This window comes from Lissotriton helveticus, chromosome 6 (assembly GCF_964261635.1).
Source record: "Lissotriton helveticus chromosome 6, aLisHel1.1, whole genome shotgun sequence".
Lineage (NCBI taxonomy): Eukaryota > Metazoa > Chordata > Amphibia > Caudata > Salamandridae > Lissotriton > Lissotriton helveticus.
Genome location: NC_136067.1, coordinates 820,499,584 through 820,520,155, shown reverse-complemented (window position 1 = coordinate 820,520,155; position 20,572 = coordinate 820,499,584).

The following is a 20,572-nucleotide window of genomic DNA, read 5'->3' as shown; positions in this document are numbered from 1 at the left end:
GGTACCCCCCAGTGCAGCAACACTTCCCCCCAAAACAAGGGGGGCCCACAATGGGCTCCCAAACCCAATCCCCACCAGTCTTTCCATGGCGGCATCGCCACCATTTTAGGCACCCTGCACCAACCGCCAGGCAATCGATACGATTGCCTTTGGTGGTGAAGTGGCGGACGGACATTGCGTCCGCCACAGTACCCTGCGCAAACCGAATTGGGCGGTGGGTAATTCGCTGCATGATGGCAGAAGGTCCGCCACCACCTGGTCCCAAAGTCCCAGGTTAGACAACAGCAGATTTTGCATGGCTGCCCGGCCCATTAGTCAGGAATATCAGTAAATAAAATAGTTGTTGTGAAAGCCCTCCTTGATGGGCAATTTAAGTTCAGAACTGCATGCATAAAAATGATTGTTATAATCTGTTTAATTGAGTCACAACAAGAAAAAGTCATTGTACAGTTTAATGATTTATGTAATGTTTATGGCTTACTGTTTTGTATGTAATATGTTTTAGTGTTAATTTCAAAGCATTTGCAATATTGTTTTTGTAACAAAATGTCGTCATGAAGGAAGGGGTTGTGTTTATGTATTTATTACATACTCTTCGATAAAAAAATCTTTTGTATATAACAAATATTTGAAATGATAAAAATACAATAATAACATTTGTTAGAAGACCACTACTATTAAATAGAGTGCTTATTATTACTGTGTGCGTAGATCGATAATAGGTTTCGCCATTTTTTGTGATATAATTTATGGCGGCCAATCCATACTGATTGAAGGGGCCCAATCTCTCTGGTTGGTTTAAATGCTTTTAACAACATTCCACAACTTTTGAGCAAATATAAAATCATTTGCTAGGTCTTGGGGAGGGGCGACAGCACATTTAAAGTGGAATAACATTTTGTTGTATATCTCTCGTTTCCAGTTAGAATCAGTAGGGTGTAGATCAAGAAACTCTCAACAGTATATGCTTCCATCTGTTTCACCCTGCAGGTTGTGGTTAAAACTGAGGGCCTGACTCATAAAGGGCCTCCACACTCATGGTGGAGGCCCCGCAGCATGAGGGAGTCTCCGCACACGGGGCATAATCTAATTGTGGAGATTCCGCCTCGAGTGCAGAGACTCCCACACGACTGCAGGGCAGTAGCGGCGCCTGGAGGGAGTGCTGCTGGGCGGTGACATGGGGCTGGGGAGGGGCAGAGTGTGGGGTAGTAAAATCCGGAATACGGCTGTACAGAGGTAAGTAAACAAACAAAAAATAAAACGAATTTCGTTGTGCGCACTGCTTGGCTATGGTGAGTAAGCTGGGCAGATCTGCTTGTGGAGCATGGATTTTTCCCCCTTTGGCAGAGTGCTTAGAAGTGGTTAACATCACGATGGGTAAAGTAGGAGATATACAGCTGGGAGTGTATTCATTGGCAACTGCGGTGAGTCAGCCCATATTAAATAATACCTAAAGAAGCCTTCTCACAATTCTGAATAACTTGGGTACAGATTTACTATTGTATATTCCGGCCACTCACACCATTTTAAGCACTACTTCTCTGCAATAGGTAGTGTACCGCTGTGTAAATCAATATTTACACACAAAAATAAGGTTGTGCCTTAAGTTGGCATGAGAGCAGCACTGAAAAAAGCATTGCGCAAAACTCCAAAAATGTCTGCAGAGTGGGTTTGAAGGAGCTGGAACAGCATAAACACCCTTAGGATTCCACTCAAAGCCAGAGCACATTGAGTTCTCCAAACAGAGCAACCTGTTTTCACATTGAATCCTAGTGCCAAACGAAAACAAGCACAAACAATTGGCAAAAAGCAAACTGTGTGATCTTTCAAGATGTAGTTCATGTAATATGATATCTGAGAAACTACACATATTAGACTTTTTACGTTTGGGTTGTCGTCTCCGTGTAGAGATTTGTACTGCAGGACATGTCATGAGTACACAATTCACACTGCCACATGCAAGGGAGTAGCCACAAAAACCAAACCTCTAATTACACTGAGCGAGTGAAGAAAGTAAGCCTGGTCCTTCCAATATTTGTTTGCTTTACTCTTGCATACACTCATCTGTGCATCCATCCTGTCATTCTCCCACCCATCCATCAGCCATCCATCAGTCTTTCATTTTCCACCCATCATTTCAATATTCTAACTAGCTTCTGAAATTACATCAATCTGTTCACATATTAATCAATCCTTTCACCCATCCATCCACATTTTGACCTTTCATCCATCCACCCACCCATCCATCCACCCATCTATCCATCCATTCATCCACCCACCCATCCATCCACCCATCCTTCCATCCATGTATCCAATCAATAACGACTTACTTCACAAGAAGACCTGTCATCCTTTCACACTTCTAGCCATTCATCCTTTCACTCTTCTGTCCAACTTTTCTCCCACTTAGCTGACTCCCAATCTATCTTTTCTTCCATTCTTGCACCAACTAATCCTTTCCCCTTCTATCCACCCTTTAAATTCAACCATCCATCCTTCCACTTACTCCTCATTTTTTTCTTTTCAAAAACTATTCCTTTCACTTTGCTATTTCCTTCCTTCTTTGCACTTTTCATTACTTTCACCTTCTGCATTCTCCCTGTCGGCCTTTACGGTTTCTAACTATCACAATCCTTTCTTTTCTTTTCTTAAGTTTTTCGTACATGCCTCTCAAATACACTATTTTCTGCTCTCTTCGTTTGCAGCATGTATGTTCCTCTTTTTTGCTGAACGTGTCTCACAGCGTTCAACCCCCACTTTTTAGCCCTGCCCTGGCTTTTGTCTGAAGCCTTGAAGAAGCCTTTGTAAAACTATTAAACTTTTAGAAGTTATCCCCCACTTAAGCTGCCGAAATTAGGTGTTCATGACGCCCCTGCTCACATTGGCTTTACAAGTGCCAGAAGCCTAGATTGTGTTTAGAATCATGCAAACAAGACATTTTTAGCGCAAACATGACTGATGATATCTTTGGTGCACAATGCATAGTTAAATGCAGCTTTGCACAATTTTTATTATTTAAGGAACACAACGCAGCAGAGTTGTGCACCGTATTGCATGCGCTAATCTTGATAAATGATGGCATTGAATTCTAAAACAGAACCTCAAATACCTCAACGCACTCATCACTCAGCTGAATCATCAGCAAATAAATTAAATGTAGGTCAAATTAACTAGAATTACATTAAACAATACAAAGGGCCAGATGTACGAAAGTTTTTAGAGGTCGCAGGCCTTCTATTTGTGACCGCTAAATGGCTTGAATAAATTTGCTAAACCCATTTAGCGATTTGGTAGCTATGGGCTAGCTGTACATAGTGAATCAGGCTGTTTGCGAAAGCAAAAAGGATTTTTCTAATGCATCGAACCCAACTTTCGATTCTGTAACACGGTATTTGAAAGGGGCATGTTTAGGGCGTCCCTTCCGAATACTCTATTGTAGTGGTATGTGCTAATGTTTTGCAACCCAAATGTGGTTGCAAAACATTCGTACTTTACCACCAACACAAAGTTGGTGATAACCGATTTGCACACAGGAAGGGGCTCCCTTAGAACCACTTCCCCTTTGAAAATGTTGAAACAAATATTTTCTAAGAGGAGGGAGTGGTCCCACGAACCAATACCTACTCTTAAAAATATAAACGAAGGGCCTCATTTATAAGGCCTTGCGTCAGTTTTGCGCTTCCGATGTGTCACTTTTTATGACGCATCGGCGGTGTAAAACATGCCTCCTTTTGCGCACTATTTACAAAGTGAGACATCTAAGCAGATGCGTCACTTTGTAAATCCGTGCGCTACATTATACCTGCATCAGGTATAATGGATGCGGGGGGCGTTCCCCCGCAAAAAGCCTTGTAGAAGTGACGCAGTGAAATCTATGAGATTTCACTACGTCACTTCTAGGACGCCGTTGCGTCAAAATCTTACACCTGCCTCACAGCAGGCGTAAGACTGATGCAGGCCCTTTCACATGGGGCTTGCCCCATGTGAAAGGACGCATTGCTGGAGGTGCGTCACTTTTGTGACACAGTCTAGCAATGCATCACGTTTGCGCCATACTGACGTATCTGTAACTCCTTGCGACATGATGCGTCATACAGTAAATATGACGCATCAGGTATGTCGCAAGGAGTGCGCACTGAGAAGTGACGCATTGCTGCTTTCACGCAGCGATGCGTCATTTCTCATAAAGGAGGCCCTTCATTTTCTATTTTCAAATGCATCCCGTTTGCCTTTAACCGCATGGGTGCGGGCGGAATCCCGCCCGTACGCTGGGTTTTTTAAAATCGCACTTTACGTTACGAGCTGGGCTCGTCATGAGCGTGCGAGGAGGCTACCTCATGACGAGCCCAGCTCGTCATCAGCGTCGAAGGGGTTAAGGAAAAGAGATTGCATTAAAAAAATATTATTGCTCTATGTCAATCACAGACACATTCCTGTGATGGCAGCAAATACTAGTGGGTCACATATTGTGACCTACCTCATAAATATTCATGAGGTAGGTCGAATTGCGACCCACTACGAATTGGTAATTTGCGAAACGACCTACTAGTACATAGGTTGCTGTGCAAATTACCACACTAGTCACAAAAATTCTAGTTACAAATTGCAACCAGTATTTTGCAACCAGATGTATGAAAATGTAGCCCCAAATTGCCATTCAGTAACTTGTTACCGAATAACAATTTCGGTTTGCAACCAAATATCGATTCAGAATTTGGAAGTGTCATGTGTGTGGAGTTACTTCCAAATTCTGAATCGTAGTGGTATATATTAATATTTTGCGACCAAAATGCGTTCACCAAACAACAGCCGCGGCCACTGCAGGTAAGAGCGGTGGGGCTGGCTGGGGGGATATCAAGAGACGACCACAAGAGAAAATTAAATAAATATTTTTCCCTAGTGGTCGTCTCTCAAAATACCCCCCAGACGGCTCCACAGCCCCACTGCTCTTACCTGCAGCGGCTGTAAAACATATTGTACCGACATCTCAAAGGAGATGGTAACCCATTTGCAAATGGGCAGGGTACCTCAAGGGTCCCCTGCCCTTTGTAAATGTTTTTTTTTTTAAATGCATCCTGTCTTATTATTATTATTATTATTCTGAGTTTTGTATAGCGCCTGGTTACCTATTAGGCATCCCAGCGCTTACCAGAACATAACACTACTTAAAGAATGAAGGGATTAAACAGAAAACAGAAAAGTTTTTAAAAGTTTTCGAAACCGAAGCAGGCTAGCTTCCGAACGCAGTTGTAGGGGCAACGAGTTCCACAAAGAGGCCACATTTATTGAAAACCTTCTGCCACCCGTTCTTGCCTTCTTCACCCTGCCAACCTGAAGGAGATGTTGGTCGTCAGAGCGAAGAGGACGGGGGGCCTTGTAGGGCTGGACCATCTCCCCCAAAATAGGTGGACCTACCCCGTGCAGAACTTTGTGGGCGATACAAAGTGACTTAAACTTCACTCTGTCTCTCACAGGGAGCCAGTGCAATGCCCTCAATGCCGGGCGAGCAGATTGACGCCTGGGGAGACCCGTCAGAAGTCTGGCTGCCGCGTTCTGCACTTGCTGCAGTTTATTCAGGGTAGATTCGGGTGCACCCAGGAATAACGCATTGCTGAAGTCCAGCCACGAGATGATAAGTCCCTGGATAAGAAGCCTTCGGGTGGTCGCTGGGAGCAGAGGCAAAATCTTCTGGGCTACACGGAGCAGGCCAAAGCACACGCCAGCAGTCTTTTTGGCATGAGTTTTGAACGATAGGTCCTGCTCCAGCCATACCCCCAAACTCTTGATCTCCCGTTTAGGGGGGGGAACCGGTCCCAGACAGTCTGGCCAGCTGCTGGGGGACAAAGATGGAGAGGAGTTCCCCAGCAGCATCAGTTCCGTCTTGGAGCCATTTAACTTTAGGGCTGAGCTGCACATCCACGTATAGATCTTCTCAAGACATGTGTGCAGCCGGTCGGGATGGTATGCCGACTGGGAAAGGCCTACCACCAGCTGAGTATCATCAGCATAGCTGATGATTTTAATACCCAGCGGCAGTACCACACTCTCCAGGGGGGCCATGTAAACGTTGAATAAGGTAGGGCTCAATGAAGAGCCCTGTGGCACACCACACTGGAGAGGGGTCGAAGATGATTTTTCATGGCCTTCCCACACCTCAAATGAACGATCCTCCAAAAAGGAGGCGAACCATTTGAGGGCCAGACCCGTGACCCCCACCCCTGACAGCCGTTGGAGAAGCACCTGATGGTCCACGGTATCAAAAGCAGCGCTGAGGTCCAGGAGGATCACTGCCACTGATCCCCCCGCATCCAGCATGCTCCTAGCATTCTCCACGACCGCCAACAGGGCAGTGTCAGTCCCCTGACCGGGACGAAAACCCGTTTGGGAGTCGCCCAGGAGGGAATTGGCTTCCAAAAAGTCCGAGAGGCGTCTGTTCACCAGCTTCTCAGCCACCTTACTGATACCCGGCAGCAAGGAGATAGGCCGAAAGTTGGCGAGGTCGGCAGGATCGAGGTTAGGCTTTTTCAAAAGGGCCTTAACCACTGCTCCTTTCCAACTGGGGGGAACTACCCCGTGGGCAAGGGCCAGGTTTATCAGGTCCGTCACAGGGCCACCAATCACAGAGGACACCTGTTTAAGATATTTAATAGGTGCTGGGTCTTTCGGAGAACCGCTCTTCATTGAGCCCAGAACCGCCAGAACTTCCTCCATCGTAACCGGACCCAAGGAGGCCATCTCCACCGATTGCATCTTAGATAGAGAGCTGGAATTGTCCACCAAGGCGGGGACCTCACCTGGCCGGGGGAGGGAGGCCAGTATGTTATCAATTTTTCTTTTGAAAAACGAGGCCAGTTCGGTGCATTTTTTGCGGGGGTCCTCATGTAAAACCCGGGGTTCAGGGACATTAAGTAGCTCCTTAATAACCCTAAATGACTCTTTGGGAGAGTTGGCCGCAGAATCTATACGCTCTTCAAAGAATCTTGATTTTGCCGCCCGTATAGCGGATTTATACCTACTCAGAGCCGTACGATATTCTTTGCGACTCGCCTCACTCCAATCTCTCCTCCAGGACCGCTCTAACTTCTTGCACCCCTTCCTCAAGGTTCTCAAATCCGACGAATACCAGGGTGCCGAACCCATTCTCTTCCCCTTTGTGAGTTGTTTCTTTTTGGGAAGGAGGGTATCCAGAGAGTGCATGAGCCAGGTATGTAAATTCGCATCAGCGACTATCGGATTGACTCCTTGAGGGGGCCGCGTGGCCTCCAGGTGTGCCGCCCAAGTGTCAACTGGGAGCCTCGACCAGGCTCTCTCAAGGGTAAGAACCCTTGGAGCTGCCGCAGCTGGGCTATCAAATTGCCAGGTCGCGGACACCAAAAAGTGGTCTGTCCAAGGCATGGCAAGAGCCGGAGATGGAATAAGATGGTCCAAGTTGGAAAATATGGGATCGAGCAGATGGCCCTTCTCATGAGTCGCGCCCGAGTTGACCAAGTAGATTCCAAACGAGTTGAAATCGTCGATCAAATCGACTCCCGCGGTGTTCGTAGGGTCATCCAGATGGATATTAAAATCCCCGAGGACAACAAAGTTGGCAGTAGAAGAGGCAAGAAGAGCGGTAGTTTCTAAAAGAGAGTTAGAGAAGCTACCCAAGGGTCCAGGGGGGCGGTAAATCAACAAGCCTACCAGAGATACTGTAGGTGACAACCGAAGGGAGAACTGTAAGCTCTCACAATCAGTTACCCCTCCGTTCTGGATCTTACAAGCGAGCGTGTCTCTATAAAGAACAGCAATTCCTCCTCCCCTCCCTTTCGGTCTATCAAGGTGGAGTATATGAAAGCCTGGCGGGAGTGCTCTAACCATGTCCGGGCCAGAACTGGGGGAGAGCCAGGTCTCCGTAAGAAACAGCACATCAAGCTCGTAGTCCAGAATAAGTGAATGGATTTCAATGGCATGGCACGACAAAGACCGACAGTTAAGTAGGGCCATAGAGAGAGCACATTTCACAGCCATTGACTTATGGCCGGAGACACAGGCTCTACACGGTAAAAAAGGACTAGTCCCCACCTGTGCGAATCTACAAACAGTTGGATGTGGTGGACGTAAGGCGATGAGAGCGTCCCTCCCATAAGGAGCTTGGTGGTAAGAGATGGCGAAGAGTCGGGCATGGTGACAGGCCCTGAGCCCGTCTGGGCCCGGACGGGCACAGACGGGCTGAACTCTGGCGTAACTCCGGCGTCAATTCGGCGTCCCCACTGCGCGTAACCGCTGCGCGTTGGCATGGCTACCTTTATGTTCACCCAGCAAGGTAGAGAAAGGACTAACTGCGCGCTGCTCCCCCTCAACAAAGATGGCCGCCTCGAGACAGGGCGAAGGACCCGCAAAGAGCGGTGAGTTGACCAATTAGGGTGCAAGCTAGGATGGCAGAGGTGGGGGTAAGTGGGCCACGCACTTTTAAAAACGAGGATTAAGTATCCTAAATTAACTATAAACGAAATACAAAACGGGAGCTTAAAAACGAGCAAGCTGCCACTCCACACACACTTCTCCGAATAGCGCCACACGCTGGTAAAGGACGCACTGCGCAGGGTTGCCTACCTTTATGCTCACCCAGCAAGGTAGAAAAAGGACTAACTGCGCGCTGCTCCCCCTCAACAAAGATGGCCGCCTCGAGACAGGGCGAAGGACCCGCAAAGAGCGGTGAGTTGACCAATTAGGGTGCAAGCTAGGATGGCAGAGGTGGGGGTAAGTGGGCCACGCACTTTTAAAAACGAGGATTAAGTATCCTAAATTAACTATAAACGAAATACAAAACGGGAGCTTAAAAACGAGCAAGCTGCCACTCCACACACACTTCTCCGAATAGCGCCACACGCTGGTAAAGGACGCACTGCGCAGCGTTGCCTACCTTTATGCTCACCCAGCAAGGTAGAAAAAGGACTAACTGCGCGCTGCTCCCCCTCAACAAAGATGGCCGCCTCGAGACAGGGCGAAGGACCCGCAAAGAGCGGTGAGTTGACCAATTAGGGTGCAAGCTAGGATGGCAGAGGTGGGGGTAAGTGGGCCACGCACTTTTAAAAACGAGGATTAAGTATCCTAAATTAACTATAAACGAAATACAAAACGGGAGCTTAAAAACGAGCAAGCTGCCACTCCACACACACTTCTCCGAATAGCGCCACACGCTGGTAAAAAAAAAGTCTTAAAAAATATGCATCCTGTTTAAGGAAAACGGATTGCATTTCAAGGAAAAAAATTGCTTTATTTCAAAGCAATCACAGACATGGTGGTCTGCTGACCTCAACAGGCCACCATCCCTGTGATGTCTGTGATTCCTAGTGAGTCACAATTTGCGACCTACCTCATTAATATTCAAGAAGTAGGTCAAATTGCGACCTACTATGAATCGATCATTTGAAAAATGACCTATTAGTGCATAGGTAGTTTCACAAATGTCCACACTGGTTGCAAATTGTGACCAGTACTTTGCAGCCAGTTCTATGTACATCTGGCCCCCAATCAATGAATGGGATTAGTAAATCATAAGGAATTGCTATTTGGAAGTGGCGGGTTCAGGGCGTCCCTTCCAAACATCCTTATGGTATATGTTAATATTTTGAGATCAAATCCCAGTCACAAAACAGTAATACTTTACCACCTCCTCCAAGGAGGTGATAAGTCATTGCAAACAGGAAGGAGTCCCCAAACTACCCCTTCCCCTTTAAGAATTTTAAAAACAATATTTTTTTAAGTGTAGGCAGTTGTTTCATAGACCACTACATACTCTTGAAAAAAAAAGTTACACATTTCATTTTTTTATGCTACCTGTTTTCCTTTAAGGACAATGGGTTGCATTGAAAAAAATAATGTTTTATTTAACGTAATCACAGAAGTGCTGGTCTGCTGACCTCAGCAGGCCACCATCCCTGTGATGTCCGTTATTCCTAATGGGTAGTGAATTTCAACCTAACTCAATAATATTCATGGATTAGATCGATTTGCGACCCACTAAGACTCGCTAATTTAAAAATAAAAGTTTGATACATTAAGAATAGCAATTAGCGATGGGAGGAGCTTCGCGCGCGTCCAAGATGGCAGCGTGAGCACAGGGCTCCCGAGACCCTCGTAGCCCCTCGAATATATCCTGTCATTGACCCTGACTTCGGTTGAGTGCTTCATGTAGATGAACTGCTGGTGAATAGAACGCTGTGAGCAGTGTCCCGATCGGAGCCCGGATGCCGATGTTGTGAGGTTTGATAGTTTGCGGCCTCTTTCTCACGGATGCCCGGCGCTTGGGTTGGCAGAGTGCCCGGGGTGTAATTTAACAACAACGGCATCGTCTCCCGGAAGTGGCGGTCCTACTTTACTTTCGCTTTCACTTTCGGCTGAGTGTGCCGCTCTCGGACTCCGGTGCCATGGTGCAGCACTTCCATGGTGGTCTGTGAGCTGGCTGCTCTGCACGGCCCTCAACGTGACGACCCCTTGTCTTGGGTGCCTAGGGACGGATTGGCCATCATCGGTGACCTGATCGCGACACTATCTTGTACTTTGTCCCAGAACGGTGTGGTACACCCTCATATCGCTACTGGGGCATCCCACGGGACCTGGGTCCTGGAAGATCGACCTAGGCGACCGTTGGTGTGAACCCCCCTTGCCTTGAATGACGATTTGAAGTCGTTCTGCAATGGCGACTAAGCCGGAGGGTGAGAAACAGAAATTGAAGACCACTGGATGGGGGGTATACCCAGTCAAATGTTATGGACCGTTACGCCCAGGTTAAGGGATCACCTGGTGGTCCGAGTAAGGCGCACGATGAGGTGAGAGATCCCCTGGTCTCAACGGCTGAGCCGACATTGCAGGACGTGATGGCCGCCATCGATGGGATTAAGTCCGCGCTCGGATAACAAATGGAGACTCTGGCCCATAAATTGGATACGGTATCCATTGAGGTGAATCTGATTCGGACGGACCTCACGAAAACGAGTGAGAAGGTCAAATCATTGGATAATAAAATGTCGAGCCTCACCGACGACGTCACAAAATTACAGACTGAGGTCTTCAACTTGAGGGCCTCAAATGACCTGGTGGTCCGTCGTCTGGAGGACTTTGAAGGAAGGGCCCGGAGGAACAATGTACGCATTATTGGAGTGCCGGAAAAAGCGGAAGATCAAGCTCCTGATCTCTTTGTCGAGGACTTGGTTGTCAATCACCTCAAACCCAAAGGACTGAGTACATTTTTCACTGTTTAGAGGGCGCATAGAATCCCTGGTGGAAAGCCGCGTGTGGGCGCCCCGCCTAGACCCATAATAGCCCGAATATTTAATTTCAGGGATAGAGACACCATTCTCCAGGCTTCTAGAGCGGGTGTGCCCTTGAAGTATGAAAATGCGTCCATCAATATCTTCCCAGATTTTACTCAGGTGGTCCAAAAACAGAGACAGAGCTTTCTGGGGGTGAAAAGAAGACTCCGGGACATGGGACTCAAGTACACTATGTTGTATCCGGCGAAGTTGAGGGTCGAGCAGGAAGAGCGGGCTTACTTTTTTGAGAGGCCAGCACACACGGCTGTCCGGTTGGACACTCTGGCAGCCCAGCAAGAACCTGAGAGACAGAGTGGTGGTGCAGAGGGGGGCTCGCAGGAATGATCGCTGTGGCTCGGGTATCCGGGGTCACCGGGGATATGATTATTACACTGGTTCTTTTAACGGTTTATTGAAGCACGCACTATGTTGGGGCCAACGAGCTCTCGGTGGGTCTCTCTCCTCCTCATATCTACTTTTTGTAGTGCTAGTTTAGATGTGGGGGCTACAGGCACATTGCGAGTTGGGGTGGCTTTTAGTCGTATGCAGGGGTGCGGGGTGTTGTAACGGGATGTTTGGGGGTTGGTGGGGGGCCGTTGGATTTTTTGTGTTGTTTGATTTCTGTTTTGGCAAGGCACCGTATCACGAAAATGTTCCATTGTTTTGCTGGACTTGGTGGGGGGTTGGGTCTTCTTTCTATTTCGCGATGGGGGGTGGGGAATTGAGGGTGATGAACTGGAATGTGAATGGGTTGGGGGATAAGATCAAGCGTAGTGTGGTGTTGCAACTTATCAAATGACATTTGCCAGATGTGGTGCTACTTCATAAACCCACTTGGTAGGGAATACTTGCAAAGCGATGAATAGGAAGGGTTATCGATTGATGGCTCATGCAGGGTTTACATCTGGGTCCCGTGGGGTAGGGGTCCTTCTTAGGAACTCTCTCCCGTTCGAGGTGGAATCTATGGTGTTGGACGAAAGGGGGCACTATGTGGCGGTATCAGGGTGCTGGGAGGGCCGTATTTTGTATTTTGTGTCGATTTATGTTCCTCCGGGCCTCCAATCCACGACTTTTGCTGACCTGGGATGGATGGTACTGGATCTTCCTGGGCGTTTCTTGGGTCTGGGTGGTGATTTTAATGCCGTGGTTTCCGGTGTGCTGGATAGATACCCGCCCAGGGATAGTAAAAAGGCTCACGGATGGCTGCCGGACTTTATTGAATCATTGGGCCTGTTGGATTGTTGGAGGTTACTTCACTCTGACTAGCGACAATACACCTTCCACTCTGGTGCTCATGGTAGTCTTTCGAGAATAGTCTATGTTTTAGTCCTGGCGGCTCAGGCTCCGTATGTAGCTGAGGTCACACAAATGGCTAGGGGCATTTCTGATCACTCCCCACACTGGCTTAGATACAAACTAGCTCCTGACTCGTGTGGTAGAATAGCGCCCATTAATCCTTGGTATTTACGTAACCCTAAGATTCGTAGTGAATTGCTGAAGACGTTGGAATATTATTTCCAGGATAATGTGGGTTTGGTTTCGTCGTCGGTCTCGCTGTGGGAGGCTTTTAAGATGGTACTCCGGGGTCAGGCCTTGTCCCTTATTGCCAGTGTCAAAAAACAAAAAGAGGAAGATGTTGCGAGAGTTGAGGCCGAGATAGTTGCATAAGAGTAGGACCTAGAAATTGAGGTGACCCGCGCCAGACTTCACGTGTTGCAGCTAAAGCAGCTGGAGTACAAAACGTTGATTACGGACGAGGCAAAGGTCCTGAGTAGAGAACAGCAAGGGCGCATTTATGATGTCGGCGACAAGGCAGGTAAATGAATAGCCTGGTTGGATAAGAAGGATAGAGCTAGCCGAGTGGTCCCTGAGATTGAGACAGAGGGGGGTGCTTGCATAACTGAACCGCAAGGGATAGTGGACTGTTTTGCCGACCAATTCCGTACTGTGTATTCTTCTGTGTCGGATAGGCCGGAAAGCGACTCTTGTTTGTTGCTGCGGGACATAGCACTCCTGTGCCTACCTGTGGAGGATCGTGACCTTATGGACAGTGGGATTACTGCGGATGAGGTAGCCCTAGCGGTGCGTTCATTGAATGCTGGTAAAGCAACGGGGCCCAACGGTCTCCCAATTGAGCTTTACAAGCTTAGGCCAGATAAGATTGCCCCTTATTTGCCAGACATGTTCCTGGAATCCCGAGAGTGCGGTCTTCTCCCGCGAGATCAGAGGATTGCTTCGATAGTGTTGATTCCTAAGGAAGGGAAGCCTAGGAATAGGTGTACCTCCTATCGGCCGATCTCGTTGTTGAATTCAGAACCCAAGATTTTGGCAAAAGTGTTGGCCAATAGGTTGATTAAGGTCATCAGTGAGCTTGTTCATACAGATCAATCGGGCTTCATACCGCACAGGAATACGGCACTGAATCTTAGGCGTCTGCACGGGGTTCTCGCGAGAGCCTCTACATTGCGTGAGCCAGCCGTATTGGTGTCGCTGGATGCCACGATGACCTTTGATACTGTGGAGTGGCCGTATTTGTGGGCGGTTCTGGCTAAATTTGGTTTTGGTCCGGTCTTTATTGATTGGGTGAGTCTTCTCTATATGGAGCCCCTCGCTCAGTTTGTTGTTAATTGTCGTGTTTCTGCGCCATTTTGTCTTGGACGGGGCACTCGACAGGGTTGCCCGCTTTCCCCGCTCCTGTTCTCACTGGCCCTCGAACCTCTCGCTGCTTGGCTTCGATGGGAGCCTTCGATTAAGGGTATTCGTTGGTCGCCGCAATTTGAAGACCGCATCTCTTTATATGTGGACGATATATTGCTCTACCTGACTTCCCTCAGAAAATCATTAATCGTGCTGTGTGACGTTTTAGCCTCTTATGGTAGGAACTCAGGACTAGTCATAAATTGGGCAAAATCCTTTCTATACGTTCTAAGCGGTGATGCGCCTGTCCTGCCTCGTAATTGTCCGATTCAGATAGCTACGGAGGGATTTACATATCTTGGGACATATATCTCCGGAGATCCCGTGGTTAGATACGAAAAAAACCTTCTCCCTCCCTTGGCTCGATTGAAGCGCGACATAGCGGGCTGGCAAAAGCTTCCTCTCTCTCTACTGGGACGGGCATCTCTTTTCAAGATGATGTCGCTCGCTCGTTTTCTTTACGCCCTCCAGAATACTCTTGATATTGTCCCGGCTAGCTATTTTCGTGAGTTAGAAGGTTTACATCGGAAGTTGTTGTGGGATGGTAGGCCGCGCATATCGTTAGCTAAACTGACCCTCCCTTGGTATGATGGGGGAATTGCTCTCCCGGACATAAAAAGATATTATTGGGCTTCACAACTGGGGGCTATTAACCATGGTACGTACGGGACTGACTCGGATCCCGGCTTTGCCATGGATAGATGGATACTTCCCAGCGGCAATTATAATAGAGCACTATACACAAGGTCAGTGGAGAGGAGTTTGACCGGGCCGACCAGGGCGCGGTACGCATATGGCATGATGCCACTGCATCGCTTGGATGCAAAGATTGTTTAACTTTAGCGACGCCCCTTTTCGGTTCTGAGAGGCTTGGCAGACTATGGAACACCAAGGGTTTTGACAAATGGGACCTTATTGGCATTTCTAAAGTTGGGGACCTCTGGGGGAAGGGACAGATTAAGACGTTTGCTGCCCTTCAGGATGAGTACGAGCTGAGTGGAACGGAATTTTTTCGTTATGCACCGGTCCGTCACGCATTGATGTCTGCATTCCCTGAGGGGGAAAAGATACCGGAGGCCAGTGGCGGTCCGTCCATTATGGGCGTTGGGGCGTTGCCCCCCTCCCCCAACTCAGCCCGTCTTTGAAGTGAAGTGAATCAGTTCAAAGACGCCGAGGGCTCTGAAGAACTCAACTGTCTGTATGACGCCAGACCGCCCTGAAGGGGGTGGGCGGTCTGCCGTCAGATTTGTCATATCACGTCACGTCGCCAGGCCAGGCCCAGGGGCATGCAGCACCACAAGTGCGCACGAGTGGGGACGGAGGGCGAATTTTCGCACCGTGCCCACGCATGCGCACTTGTGTTTTTGTTTGGTTGCAGCATGCCCACATTAGGAGCCCTTCGGCCTCCTAATGGGCGTGCTGCGGGCGAGAAGGCCTGTGCCCCCCCTGGCGCCAGGATTGGCCGAGAGGTGCTGTGAGCCTGTGACGTGCCGTGAGGGGAGCAGAGCAGAGCCCAGAGGTGGAGCGGACCGGAACCGGCAGCAATGTAAGGTAAGAGCGTGTGTGTGTTTTTCTTTTATTTGAAAGTGTTTTGTGCGAGCGTGCGTGTATGCATGAATGTTTGGTGGAGAGTGTTGTTGTGAATGGATGTGTATGCGTGTGTGAAATTGAATACATTTCTTTGAGTGTTGTCTGTTGTGTATGTGTGTGTTGTCTGCCAGACTCCACCCCTCCCTGCTACGTGCATTTTAATCCTACTAGGCTATAATTAAGGCTACTGAAATATGCGATTTTGCAGCAGTGACGTCTTATGCTTAGTTATGAATCTGCTGCATTTGCCACATAGTTCATCACCTGCTGCATATGATAATCTACAGACCTTAAGAAAAAGTAAAAATGTTCTAGCTCATATGGGTCAAAAGTTACTAAACACGTATTACCGAGCAGTAAAAGGCCATTCACGAAGGTTGACTGGTCACCTTTCTGGTGCATTTTGTTGTACCTGTTTGCTGAACTTCTTTCAATTAGGTGAAACCTTTGCTCAGACATGTAACAACGAAAATACTATTACAAAACTTGCTACATTACGTCATATAATTTGCTTTTAGCTGCCTCATCATTTAGCTAAAAGCTCAGCATAATTTGGGCATCCGTGCTGCATAATTCCAGTGCTCCTGAGTATAAATTTGCCCGGCTGTGAGAGAGGCACACAATGTCTGTGAATCCAAACCTCTTTGAAAACTTAGAGAGGTCTCGCCTGTATGCAACTGATTCTGCCCGGCCCTCTGCGTCCATGCTCGGAGATTAGAAGACTGGGAGGAAGGGGAAGGGAGGGGGGGGGGGGTCGAGGGGTTTTAGAAGCGCGTGGTTATTTATTTTATTTTATTTATGCATTTTTATATAGCGCGGACTTTACCCGAAGGCGTCAGAGCGCTTCACATTAGGAACAGAAATGAAACATAATGAGAAACATTACAAAAGAACAGATTGCAAAAACATACGTAACTTACATAAGGTAATAGTGACAATTGTGAGCAACCAAAATACATGAGGTAGTAAAAACTGTGAGCAACCAAAAATACATGAGGTAGTAAAGGTAATAGTGACAATCGTGAGTAAACAAAATACTTGAGTAAAAATTGTGAGCAGCCAAAATACATGAGGTAGTAAAGGTAATAGTGACAATCGTGAGCAAACAAAAAACTTGAGTAAAAATTGTGAGCAACCAAAATACATGAGGTAGTCAAAAGTGCACAAGAGGAAATGAAAGTGACAAGTGTGCAGTTATAAGAGAAAACAGAGTATAATTAGAGGTATAGTCCTGCAATAAGTGCTAGACACTCAGGCTCAGGAACAAGCGTTACGTGGGCAAGGTGGCACTTGTGCAAGTATCAAAGGTAAAGACATGTGAGAGGTAGCAGCCTTGTGTTGCAAGGGCAGAGTGGTGTGTGCATGTTACAAAAGGGCACCGAACACCAGTACATGGCAAATACTGCAAAAAGGCAGACCCTCCAATCACAGGCATACACTGGGAAGGCACTTCCATGGTCATGGAAAGTAGAAATTATCAGTAGTGGGAAGTCTTCCTCACAAATAGCAAGAGGACGTGAATTACTTTTGGAGGTGTCTCTGGAGAAGGAGAACTTTGAGGTCCCTTTTAAATGCCTGGGAGGAGGCGGTGGTCCGGAGCTGAGGTGGAAAGGAGTTCCAGATTCTCACTGCGTTGCCTGAAAAGGATTGGGCCATTGTTCTTTCCTTCTTGAAAGTGGGAGGTTCAAGCAGTAGATTCTCCGCATTGCGTGACCGTCTAGAGCCACCAGAGAGTTTCAGTTTATTCGCCAGGTAGCTGGGAGAGGAGGAGTGCAAGGCTTTGTGGGTAATGCAGGCAGTCTTGTAGATAGCTCTAGCCCACCGGCATGTACACAGACCAGTACCTCTGGCGTATTGTACGTCACCAAGATGAATTCAAGTATGCAGTCCGTCACTTTTTTGTATACTCCAGAGACTGTAAGAAGCAGTCACTCAATCTAAGGTTTCAATAGCTAAGATAGACAATTCAGTATGCTTAATGATGGAGAGTCTGACACAAGGCTTCTGCTTCTATGCCAGTGGCGGTCCGTCCATTATGGGCGTTGGGGCGTTGCCCCCCTCCCCCAACTCAGCCCGTCTTTGAAGTGAAGTGAATCAGTTCAAAGACGCCGAGGGCTCTGAAGAACTCAACTGTCTGCATGACGCCAGACCGCCCTGAAGGGGGTGGGCGGTCTGCCGTCAGATTTGTCATATCACGTCACGTCGCCAGGCCAGGCCCAGGGGCATGCAGCACCACAAGTGCGCACGAGTGGGGACGGAGGGCGAATTTTCGCACCGTGCCCACGCATGCGCACTTGTGTTTTTGTTTGGTTGCAGCATGCCCACATTAGGAGCCCTTCGGCCTCCTAATGGGCGTGCTGTGGGCGAGAAGGCCTGTGCCCCCCCTGGTGCCAGGATTGGCCGAGAGGTGCTGTGAGCCTGTGACGTGCCGTGAGGGGAGCAGAGCAGAGCCCAGAGGTGGAGCGGACCGGAACCGGCAGCAATGCAAGGTAAGAGCGTGTGTGTGTTTTTCTTTTATTTGAAAGTGTTTTGTGCGAGCGTGCGTGTATGCATGAATGTTTGGTGGAGAGTGTTGTTGTGAATGGATGTGTATGCGTGTGTGAAATTGAATACATTTCTTTGAGTGTTGTCTGTTGTGTATGTGTGTGTTGTCTGCCAGACTCCACCCCTCCCTGCTACGTGCATTTTAATCCTACTAGGCTATAATTAAGGCTACTGAAATATGCGATTTTGCAGCAGTGACGTCTTATGCTTAGTTATGAATCTGCTGCATTTGCCACATAGTTCATCACCTGCTGCATATGATAATCTACAGACCTTAAGAAAAAGTAAAAATGTTCTAGCTCATATGGGTCAAAAGTTACTAAACACGTATTACCGAGCAGTAAAAGGCCATTCACGAAGGTTGACTGGTCACCTTTCTGGTGCATTTTGTTGTACCTGTTTGCTGAACTTCTTTCAATGAGGTGAAACCTTTGCTCAGACATGTAACAACGAAAATACTATTACAAAACTTGCTACATTACGTCATATAATTTGCTTTTAGCTGCCTCATCATTTAGCTAAAAGCTCAGCATAATTTGGGCATCCGTGCTGCATAATTCCAGTGCTCCTGAGTATAAATTTGCCCGGCTGTGAGAGAGGCACACAATGTCTGTGAATCCAAACCTCTTTGAAAACTTAGAGAGGTCTCGCCTGTATGCAACTGATTCTGCCCGGCCCTCTGCGTCCATGCTCGGAGATTAGAAGACTGGGAGGAAGGGGAAGGGAGGGGGGGGTCGAGGGGTTTTAGAAGCGCGTGGTTATTTATTTTATTTTATTTATGCATTTTTATATAGCGCGGACTTTACCCGAAGGCGTCAGAGCGCTTCACATTAGGAACAGAAATGAAACATAATGAGAAACATTACAAAAGAACAGATTGCAAAAACATACGTAACTTACATAAGGTAATAGTGACAATTGTGAGCAACCAAAATACATGAGGTAGTAAAAACTGTGAGCAACCAAAAATACATGAGGTAGTAAAGGTAATAGTGACAATCGTGAGTAAACAAAATACTTGAGTAAAAATTGTGAGCAGCCAAAATACATGAGGTAGTAAAGGTAATAGTGACAATCGTGAGCAAACAAAAAACTTGAGTAAAAATTGTGAGCAACCAAAATACATGAGGTAGTCAAAAGTGCACAAGAGGAAATGAAAGTGACAAGTGTGCAGTTATAAGAGAAAACAGAGTATAATTAGAGGTATAGTCCTGCAATAAGTGCTAGACACTCAGGCTCAGGAACAAGCGTTACGTGGGCAAGGTGGCACTTGTGCAAGTATCAAAGGTAAAGACATGTGAGAGGTAGCAGCCGTGTGTTGCAAGGGCAGAGTGGTGTGTGCATGTTACAAAAGGGCACCGAACACCAGTACATGGCAAATACTGCAAAAAGGCAGACCCTCCAATCACAGGCATACACTGGGAAGGCACTTCCATGGTCATGGAAAGTAGAAATTATCAGTAATGGGAAGTCTTCCTCACAAATAGCAAGAGGACGTGAATTACTTTTGGAGGTGTCTCTGGAGAAGGAGAACTTTGAGGTCCCTTTTAAAGGCCTGGGAGGAGGCGGTGGTCCGGAGCTGAGGTGGAAAGGAGTTCCAGATTCTCACTGCGTTGCCTGAAAAGGATTGGGCCATTGTTCTTTCCTTCTTGAAAGTGGGAGGTTCAAGCAGTAGATTCTCCGCATTGCGTGACCGTCTAGAGCCACCAGAGAGTTTCAGTTTATTCGCCAGGTAGCTGGGAGAGGAGGAGTGCAAGGCTTTGTGGGTAATGCAGGCAGTCTTGTAGATAGCTCTAGCCCACCGGCATGTACACAGACCAGTACCTCTGGCGTATTGTACGTCACCAAGATGAATTCAAGTATGCAGTCCGTCACTTTTTTGTATACTCCAGAGACTGTAAGAAGCAGTTACTCAATCTAAGGTTTCAATAGCTAAGATAGACAATTCAGTATGCTTAATGATGGAGAGTCTGACACAAGGCTTCTGCAGCTATGCCCCTCTCGCCATTTGCAATAGACTTTTCTTTTCATGCAGAAGACGAAGAGGACAAGCTGGTACAGTCCTTGGTTGTTATGCGCCCTTCAGAGTCATTCTGGGTGGGTAGTATCAGAGCTCCGATCTCAATCAGCCCCTTTGCTGTCAAGCGGTATTTCTCAGGGCAGCCTCTCACAGCTTCCGAGCCAATCGTTTCTCCCAGCAAGAGCAGGCAGGTTCTGAACTCACGAGAGAGCCTACCCCCCTTTGGTCAGGGATCAGCAATGCAGGCTTTTTTAGCTTCATTCTGGAGTTTGTCTGCCCCATCTGCTTAAGAAGCCCCAGCCAAAGGTCATGTCCTGTCGTTAAACTGGTGTACAAAACTCCTTGCAGTAGAAAAGAGAAATGATTATCTCGGTCACAAGGCCAGCTTTAATGCAGAAACAGTGGCAACTGTGGTCACTCACACCAG